This window comes from Megachile rotundata, chromosome 9 (assembly GCF_050947335.1).
Source record: "Megachile rotundata isolate GNS110a chromosome 9, iyMegRotu1, whole genome shotgun sequence".
Classification (NCBI taxonomy): domain Eukaryota; kingdom Metazoa; phylum Arthropoda; class Insecta; order Hymenoptera; family Megachilidae; genus Megachile; species Megachile rotundata.
Genome location: NC_134991.1, coordinates 2,388,698 through 2,399,729, shown reverse-complemented (window position 1 = coordinate 2,399,729; position 11,032 = coordinate 2,388,698). Strand labels below are relative to the sequence as shown.

The 11,032-nt window shown below is 28.9% G+C and overlaps 1 long non-coding RNA gene across 2 annotated transcripts in view; it reads right to left on the bottom strand.

The window, feature by feature from the left end:
• Positions 1-246: 246 nt before the first annotated feature.
• LOC143265123 (uncharacterized) overlaps positions 247-11,032 on the bottom strand; it is a 115,124-nt gene continuing 104,338 nt past the window's right edge. The window contains exons 3-5 of one of the 2 annotated variants that reach the window (XR_013039287.1): positions 1,066-1,391; positions 440-585; positions 247-370 (exon numbers count right to left, since the gene is read on the bottom strand). This is a non-coding gene — a long non-coding RNA (uncharacterized LOC143265123). Of the gene's footprint in view, positions 586-1,065; positions 1,392-11,032 lie in introns of both variants that reach the window. The other variant, XR_013039286.1, reaches the window with a different exon arrangement.

The window sequence follows — 11,032 nt, the reverse complement described above, 5'->3', positions numbered from 1 at the left end:
TAATTTAGAAAATGATAACAAGGACAAACAGGAACTTGTAACTCATGATCCGTGGATGAATACAAACATAAGTTGTTCTCACGGTTTCCACTTCCTACCACATATACCAATTCATTAATATTACGAAAATTATTTGTTAATGTCATTATAAATTTGCTGAACAATGGAATAACCAAAAATTTTAATAAAAAAACGATACATATATACAATTAAATAATTTCACACCTACTATTTTCTCAATATTATCGTTTAATCATATATTAATGCATTTATTATACAATGTATCTCCTGATACATATTACATAATATACAACATCTATAATAAATATAGTGCAATATAATGTACGTATGTTTCTGCCAAATCAAATGACTGCAAAAAATATGACACAAAAATATTAAAATCAAACATTTATTTTTACTTTTTCCATGTTTTACTCACACATTTCCAAGTGTGCGGGTTCTGAATTCCATTACTACCAAAAATAATTATTAAATTCACTGTTAGTGAAATGGACACATAAATGTATTGTAACTATTACAAAATTCTAAAGAGTATACATCACATTTTTTTGCACTGACTGTAATCTGCAAATTGCATAAGGAAATTAAAATTGACAAGCTATAAAACGATTGTAAAAAGCAATTAATACTTTTCTGTACTATAATGATATATAATCAATAATCAACATTTATCCGTTTTGTATTATACTATTATTATCAAAGTTACGTCAATTACTTTAAACATACTTTACGTACGCAAATAAATAATGAAAACTGTATTAAAGAACATAAAACTGTATTAAAGATTATTAAAGAACATAAAAAACAAATTTACGTTTAATTTAAACGAATATACATACTATAATTATTTAATAAAAACTTACTACTATTACTATTATATATTTTGCAAATAATTTGTATTGTGAATATTAGAACATTGTCGCTGATACACAAATAAGAATGTACGTCAGTAAAAGTAAATGAAAACAAAATTAATTTTTAATTTCGTTCGATTGTAGATATCCGTTTGTTAACAGTTGACAAAAGAAAAGAATATAAACACACCTAAGATTCCGTCAATTCATAAATTGAGCGTGTCTTGTTTCAGCCGCAAACCTTTCAGCATCGATGTTTCCACCATGTGTTCATCTTATTCGAAAGTTAATCGTACGAGCTGTACAAGGTCCATTGTTAGAAAGAATCGTCACCGTTTTATGAGACTCACAGGTGGCATTCCTCTGTACGTTGTAGCGTAGATCCTCAGGTGAGCCCCGCGCCATGGAACATTCACGTCGCGATCACGTTCGAGCATTTCACTCGATATACGTTATCCGACCGTGAATGTCGTTTGCACGATCGCGCGCTCTAACACGCACTGTCGCTTCTTCATTCTATGACAACAAACCCATCGACCGATCAGCTGAGTCAATCTAACAGGAATATCACTCTATAACGATCTATCTAGTGACTATATGAATTTACTACTTGTTCAATGTTTACGTGACAACTAGCTTTCGTGCAATGAAAACAGCACTAACTGTCATCACTTCTGCCATTATGAAAAGTCCATTTCTTTAAAAATTCATAATTTTCCATTAAATACACTTTCATTAAAATTCAATAAACCTTTTAAAAATGAAATATGCATTCTTTTATAACCTACTGGAAAGTACAATAAAAAATGTTTCTTCACATCCAAATTAAACCGAGAATTATACAAATGCACAGATAGAAAAGTAATCTTCAAAGATAGGAGTCAAATTATTTGTTCTTAGAGCTTGACTGTGTCTGTACTTTTTTATAAACTGAACATGTGCGATCAATTGCTTCTTTACTGTAACTTACGAAGACTTACGAATGATACATACTTTATACTATACTATACACCATACATTATACTATACACTACAGATAAAGTGTTATTATTAAATTCTTGAAGACTATCATTTTGAAGAAATAAATTTTAAAAGTAACGTAAAAATTATGTGTTTAACTCATTGTCTACTAAGGCCACGCTCATCGTAGTATCAAGGAGGTTCAATAGTTGCAAACAATATCATCAAAATTATTACTTACTTAGCTTCATGTTTGAATCTTTCTAATCAATAGTAGAAATTAAAAAATTCGTTTTTTTATATTACGACATGTAAGTATAAAATGACACTTTATACATATAAACAGCAGTATGCTTCTTGAATTGTATTTTAATATTTACACGTATATTATTTGTTAATGATATTTGTTTTCTATATTATCAGAGTATGCATGATATTATATTTAATTGCCGTAAAATAATGTATAATTATTAAAACATATTATTTATGTAATTTGTATCTCTTAATCAAAATACATTAATATTTAAAATTAAATTTCGCGATGTAAATTTTGCTGAGAAATGCCGAGACTAATAAAAATTGTTACTATTATCCCGTGATTTCAATTATAGCATTTTTATAAGAACGAAATTGACAGAAATTGTTTTGCGGGATTCTCTTTCTCATATATTACAGAATGAAAAGAAAGAATCTATTACATACGTAATATGAATTTTTATCGATATTTTAAGAATTAAATACAAAGGGTATAGCCGGACAAGGTAGTCAAATGTGCCCTTGAGTCGAATCAGAAACCCAATTCGTCAGTCGGTAGCATATCCAAAAAAAACATCTCACACCAAGTTTCAACCCCCTATCTCATCCGTGGGGGTAGTAAAAGGGAAAAAACGAAATTCCGGTTTTTGGCCCTTTTTGCCTATTTAATTTCGTACAAAAAATCTGAAGAAATTCTATAATATGTGCTATCTGGACCTCAATATTTTAGAATTTTTTCAGAATTTTTGTACGAAATTAAATAGGCGAAAAGAGCTAAAAACCGGAATTTCGTTTTTTCCCTTTTACTACGGATGAGATAGGGGGTTGAAACTTGGTGTGAGATGTTTTTTTTGGATATGCTACCGACTGACGAATTGGGTTTCTGATTCGACTCAAGGGCACATTTGACTACCTTATCCGGCTATACCCTTTAATTTTAAGCAAAAAATTAACCATCTATATCATAAAATAAGTACAAGACATTCATCAATTCTTTTAAGTACAATTTGAAAACGTTTATAATGAAATAGTTTGACGGTTTACGACTAAACTGTCAAAGCGGTCAAATGATCTTTAGGATAACGTGACGTAACTGTGACACGGGTTAACAGACAACAAATTATATTTAACAAAACAATAACAAATAATAATAACAAATAACGATAACAAATAACGATAACAAATAACGATAACAAATAACGATAACAAATAACGATAACAAATAACGATAACAAATAACGATAACAAATAACGATAACAAATAACGATAACAAATAACGATAACAAATAACAATAACAAATAACAATACCAAATAACAATAATAAGTCAGTACAAAACTGTGAACTTGAACTCGGATAATAACTGACGGTAAATAAGCGCGATGCGTATGCTGCAAAGGTGAGGACGATTCTGCCGAATTTTCCAACGACTCTTACAAGGAAGAAAATAGCCACATGGCCCTAAAAAGGCAAACAAGGTCCTACGCGTACAAACGCTCGAGTAAGCCTAGGTCTTCAAGGACCTCCAAAACTTTCGACACGATTTATGGCTTTACTGCCACAGATCGTTTCACAGTTTTCTTTTTTTAAGTTCCAAAATTTATTAAGGTTATTTTTTTCTAATCTATTGAGTTTCAACAAGATAAATAATTAATATTTTATTGTTTGTTCATTTCTTTTTTAGCTCATTCAACTTATTCAGATTATCCAAAATACTTATTCAAAATAAGTGTGTATTATATAATGGGTTCAGAATTAAGAAATCTTTTTGCGAATCACATATTAGAAACTGAAGATTTAGGATAGTGAACTTCAAGGGAGTGATTAGCCACTTTAATCTTAATCGATTTCTGTGACAATGGATTGTCATAATGAACTAACAAATTATCGATTTAATACGAAACACTGAAATTTAATTTGTTGGAGAATCAAGTTTGTGACAAAAAGTAAATATTATTTTCAAACATTCGTTTAAATCCCCTTGAATCAACGTTTAACTCTATTTTCATCAAGTATAAATGAAGATAATAACAACTTGTTTAGGTACAAAAATAAATGATTTTTTATTTTTTGTCTTCTCACAAATAAATCTGAATTTTAACATCATCTGAGATCACTATTTTTTTTGTAGTTTAGATCAATATGACTAATAAAAAATGCGGACACAATTTCTTATCATTCTGCAAAAAATTATTAACCTAGGCTGTTCCTATTTCATATGTTGAATTGAACGTATCTCACCGAGCGTCCAGTTTGTTTTTATGTTATACATATGTATAGGGGTTCGGCAACACTCCGTGTATTATGACCCAATCGATTTAAACAAAATCGCTTAAAAGAAGTGCGGCATTAAATTTTTAAATTAGTTCTGTGCATGGTAAACACTACATTTATTGAAGTGGATGATGAGGAACACAATTTTTTGAATAGAAAATTGCTATAGTTTTCTATTTTTTATTTTGCTTTCTTCCCATACGAATATCTCCAAAATCGAATGTTTATTACTTTGTCTACTCTCAGTGTTATTTCATTACAAAATTAATATCCTCAAAATGTTCTTATGTATGGAGATGATTTTATTATCGATCTCTTCTTTAAACTTTAAGCTATAATCTTCTTCAGTCCGGTATAAAGCGATCATCAATAATTTCAGAAATATTCGCATGAAAAGAGATAAAATAAACTATAAACATTTTTATTTGTCTAAACTAATACTTTCACGTTATCTTTTTCATTACTTTTCTTTTAACCTTTCTAATATGCTTAGAAAGAATTAAAAGGAATTGAATAGATCTTTCTCTAAATTGTTTTGCTTAAATTTATTAGATAATTATTTGTAAAGTGTTTCTAGTAGTTTGTCCAATCCTAGTACATCTACGTGACAACAGCAGCCATAACCTTCGATGCTACATAAATACGGTATAACATTTTGTGTTATAATAGTAAAAGTTGTCATTTTCCTTTAAGTAACGAAAAAATATAGAGCTAATATTAGGATGAAATCGTTGTTACCGTGTAAACTTAATATGATGAAAAAATATCGACATATCTTTTTATATAACCGTGCGTGGTTTTCTCTTCTTCAAAATAAACCAGTAAATAAAGAAAAATAAAATGAAATGTCCAATCTGCAAAACCGAATAGTGAATGTGATAGAAGTGTATCCTTTTGTTGGTAATTCATACTTATTAAACATAATAATATACATGTATTTGTGTAACGAAATTATATAAGATACATATGAAATCATTAGGAAATAAATATTTAACCGTATGAATAAAAAGTAAATTAAGAAGCGTAAAAAGGAAAGCAATACTATGTATTTCAAGGATATTAGATTGTCAAATGTTATCGATTTCAACGAAAATAATTTGGTTTATAAAGCTTTCCCTACAGTTCTTTTTTGAAAAAAATAATTACATTAACTATGTAGTTAACATGTAGTTATATCATATTATGTCAAGAAGCTTTGACATAATTTTATGATATAAAAGTCTTATTGTATATCTGAATTGGTGAGATGCAAAAAGGAGTGAGTACAATCTTGATAATTTTGTGAATCTGGGAATTTGATTACCAAGAATTTGCAAATTTGAGAACTTGAAAATTTGGAGATGTAGAAATTAAAAAATTTGGAAATTTAGAACTTTGGTTGCTGAGTATTAGGTAATTTGAGAATTTGGAAATATGAAATTTTAGAACTTTGAAAGATGGCAAATATCGAAAATTAAAATTGCGTCACTTGAAAAATTGAAAATTTGGCAATTTGGTAATTTGGTAATTTAGCAATTTGTAAATTTAAAAGCTTTAAAACTTCAAAACTGAATATATTTTTAAAATATATCAACAAAATGTATCATTTTGTAGAACTTTTTTAGAACTGGATTAAAAATGAAAATTTTTTCCTCACGATTTAAAAAATATTCGTTTTATTACTAATATTCATAAAATTTGAATAAATTTTGTAAACTAGTATTGTATATCAATACAATAATTACTTTCAAATTACATTTCTTAAAATAAGCATTCGTACACATAATTTTACGTATAATAATTATACATAAATCTCTTATCAAAAATAATTTCTAAATGTAAATTTTTCTTCGAACTTTTATCAAATTTGTATCGTATGATACTACTGTGTGTCATCAGAAAAATTAAACAATCGTGTACTTTTAACTCTTTATACAATACATTTGTATATTTTATATAAACTGTTTTTGAGCTACAGATGCAGTCAATAAATAATCCTGAGAATGTAAAAATGATAATCCAAGCATCGTCGTTTCAACGTTAGCTATTAAAGGTTTAATCTTCGCGCGTAGTCTGCTTGCAAAATCCATCGACGATTTAACTGTCGAAACGAACCATTCAAAGTAGGGTTATTTTTACGAGCTTCAAGTAGAGTTGTGGGCCGTAAGATAAAAGATGCGCCCGTCTCGTCGATCAGCACCGACGGCAGGCGTAGTCGTTGAATCGTAAATGAGTAACGCGTTAAAGAACAGCCGCTACTTCCTCCGAGGTTTGATTCACACTCTCGCCTTCGACTCGTCTGGTCGTACCTGCTGTCTGCTATTATTTTTAGCGCGTGATTACGAGGCCGTAAGAAGTAAGAAGCAAGAAGTGAGAGAAGAGCCGGCAGGGAAAGCGTTTGCGAGACGGCCGACTATGTTAAGTCATCCTTGCGGGCTTGGCTCGCATAATTAACAATCGTTCTGTCACCAAACACCGATCTCTGTGTTCGATCGATCGCGATTTATCTACCGCACCCTTTTCAACCGATCATCCATCTGGTATGCCTGGACAAACGAACGGGAAATCGGTGTTACTTCGTTTTGCGCAACTATACCTTCACTCACAATTATGATTCAGAAAATCTAGAGCTTCGAAGATAATTATCCATCTTTCGATGTTAATCCTTTAGCATTTTACAGTTATTATAGCAATAGTTTAATGAACAAATACAATATATTTTTAGCATATTCGTTACTACACGTCACAATATTAAGTAGCATTAAGTAGTACATTTTGGTAATGTATATCTAAAAGCTCATATAACTGTACAGAAAATTACTTGAACTTAAACTGTAGAGAATGACTTGTTCCTTAAATGGATGTAGCTCTGTTAAATATGTTAAATGAATAATTCAGGTCAAGATAATTACTAACATTTTACTGGAACTTAGCTTGCGTTAAGAAGCCTTTTATCTAGGCCAATAATTAAATATCATAATTATTATTATTGCTTTATCTTAAAACTTTATAGCGATTATTGTCATTATTAAATAAGAAACGCCTTCAATTTAAATAATATGAATCGTACACTCCACCAAGATGGGGTGTATGTCGAAAAATTTACCTCAATTATTGTACAACACAATCACTTGTGGTAACGCGATGACAGATACCTTTTGTTTGTTAATAAGAGGAGAAGTTCATCAAACGCTTATTTATTTGTTTATTAATTACCTATATCTTCGGATATTATTTTAATCGAGGATTGTTGCCTTATTTGCTATATGATTACGAGTAATTTGACGTACAGTCGTTCTTAGTTGATAATTCAACTTGCTAACTAGAAAAATGAAATAACTGCAGGCGCCAAATAAGGGCATAAATTATATGACATATTGTGTCATTAAAAATGTTACAGATTCGATATGTAGAAATATAAACATCATATTATAAAATGTACATATAAATATATATAAGGTTCTAAAGATACATAGGCTAAAATTGTGCACTGTAATTTTAGTTATTGCCATTTAACTAGGAAACAGACAAACGTAGATATTTTTGTTTCGATTCTTATTTTCTTAAAGAACGATTATTATTATGGGATTTATTCCTATTAGGTTGTTAACTAATTTAGAGAAAAACAGCTTTCGAAAATTTCGAGTAAGATGAATGGATAAAGTTGTAGAAATAAAAAGATATTTAATAGTTATTTGCACTTCTTTGGTTCGTATTTTTAGGACCACTCGTTCGGAAAATCATTTTTTTGTAAAGATTCTGGAACTAGGCTCAGAAGTTAATAGTCTCCTAATGGAGTTTCAGATTCAAGACCGCTTGAATGGGGAGCCTGTTGTTCACTGCTACAAGGCGACCCAGCGATCAAGTAGTATCCAAATGGCATATACACGTTGTTCAATCAGGAACTAAGAACCTTTTTGGTTCTTACCAGTGAAAACTGTTCTGGGTTATACTTCTTTGGAGATCCAACTTGCTCAACTTCGAAAACTGTTCTGTAGCCTACGCGGGTTTCGCTCACCCTTTTATACTCCGAAAATCCGCAATTTGCCTTTCACTTTTCAAGGCTATAGAAAACTACCCTTATGTTAAACGTATATAATTTCTAATTATTAATTTGGGCATTAATTAAAGAAGCGAATGTTTTTATTACATCGTCAATAACATATTCTGATTGATTTAATAATTATTTAATAATTTTAATACATATTTCCAAATTAAAGAATATATACGTTATCGACAAATTAATTAAATTCGTTTGATAAATCATTGTTTCAGCGACGAGGGTTAGTTAGTAAAAAGAAAATCATGGTCGATAATTGAAAATAATAATATACCATAATAGAAAACAAAATTTACATGAAGTTTGTCTGAAAATATTATTTAATACTTACATTCTTAAATTAAATTAAAAATATAATGTGTGACATAAAAAATTGAATGTATAAAAACCTAACACGAACGTTCCTTTGTAAATAATCACCTATAAAACATTTATGAATTTGCATAATTTTAATAAATTGTACAATGAAATTTAATACATAGACATTTAAATTAAAAAAAATCGAAAAACATGGTTTTGTAAAGGATTGAATCTGTAACTTTCCGTTTGTAAAAGTGGAGTACCGTAAATACACACTATTTGCAAATTTTTCGGGTCTAAACTTTTGTTTATATCGTATAAGTCCTACATTGATTGATGTTTTACCGAAAATAGAAAAGGATAGCGAATGAAGGATACCGAACGTAAAGAAACAATAATAATACATATATCGGTAGGACAATCCTAATGTAAGAATAAAACTCTTTTATTTTAAATTTTTTTCATATAAAATTTTCATTATTAGATTTTTTCCATTTTTCTGACTAAGATGAGACTAAACGCGACGTGATTCGGAATATATTTATTTATAATTTCAAACGTTACGCCTACATCGAGGACTTTACTCGAATAAGTTATTGCAATTAGATGTGAGTCGAATTAAGTCGTGTTTAGTCTCATTTTTATCAGGAAAATGTCACAAATATGTCGGTAAAAGTTTTATGTAAAAAAAGTCAATAATGGGAAAGTTTTACATTTTCATTGGTATTGTCTCATGGATATACACAACCAGGTTTACGTTACACTTTTCGATGTTCAAGCTTCGCGACGTTTAGAGGGGTCTTCTCCCCAATAGTGGGGACAACTATTTTACACATATCGTGTAGGTGATTTTTGCAGATATCGAATGTTCACTGTATACGGCATTTTGTTTTGACACGATATTGAAACTGCTTTGTGTATAACTCATTTAATTTAGTGTTTAGTATAGTCATATATGTACATACATAAATACATATGTGTGTGTGTGTGTAATATTAAATAAATATTGAGTGTCCCAGTATTTTATCGTCAAACTTTATTAACATATTTTATTCGTCAAAATAAAAAAGAATGTTATATTAATACAGGGTTTCAAACATTTTATTTAAAAGTTATAATACAATTATAAAATGATAACGAACTTCTTTATTGTTCGATATCACATGTAGGATGTTCCAATTTTGTCTGTATCATTTACTAACATATTCCATGAATGAAAATAAGAAAAAATGTGTACATGCACATAAGCTCTTAAATGCAGCATTAAAAACAGAAATAAAAGTTCACAATTATTCATATGTATGTAGTGAAGGTAAAAATCGTCTATTACCATTTCGTGTATTCATCACAATTTGTTAATAAAATATTGAACAAAACATTTATAAATTAACATTCTTTTTATTAATTTTATATGTAAAATTTTACATATAAAACTAGAACTCATTGTATGTGGCATTGAAAAACAAAGCAGTCCAAAGTCATTTTGTACTTTCGTTATAACCTTTTAATAAAATGTTTCAAACCTTCTGTTAAATGTATTTTTCTTATTTCTGTGTATGGAATATGCTACTAATGTCTGGTGGTAATTGGAATATAACATTTATAGTTGAATTGTTCCTTAGAAACAAAGAAGAATTTTATAATTAACTGAACATAACATGCTATTATAGACGTTTAAAAGAATGATTAATATAAAAAAGCAAAACTCGTTTAAATTCCGAACATTGTACAAGTATTTTACACATGAATAATTAGTCTTTTTTAAATCATTGTAATTTATAGTTTCTTGTTGTGACGTAAATTATAAATGATATATTGTGGATTTCATTGATAGTAGGAAATGATTTGTGCTAAAAAAAAAAGTGGGAACCAGAAACCGCAAACTCGCAATGACACATTCACGGAAACTCTTACTAAGAGATTCTTGAATATCTGAAATCGCTTTTGTAAGAAACGATTTTTAGTACCAATGAATACGTTAAAAATACATTGTGTTAGGAAAAGTACTTCACTAGGATTTTCCAATTGTGTCATTATAAAACAGTATTTTATTTTGAAACAAAGCAGTAATAATTGATTTAATTGATCTCGTAAATCAGTGTTACCGAATGTTCATATTTATCTAAATCCGTGTATCGAAGGTTACACCTTAAATCCTTAAAGAATTTTTTAATGTTTGAAGTATTCAAAAATCAATATTAATTTCAAGTCGCTTAAAATTACTTTTATTTCTTTTTTTTATTGAAAAATAATTTTTGATCAAATTTGTTATAACATTTTCAATTAAATGCCTTTAAATTAAAACCATATAAAAAATTATGAATTAATT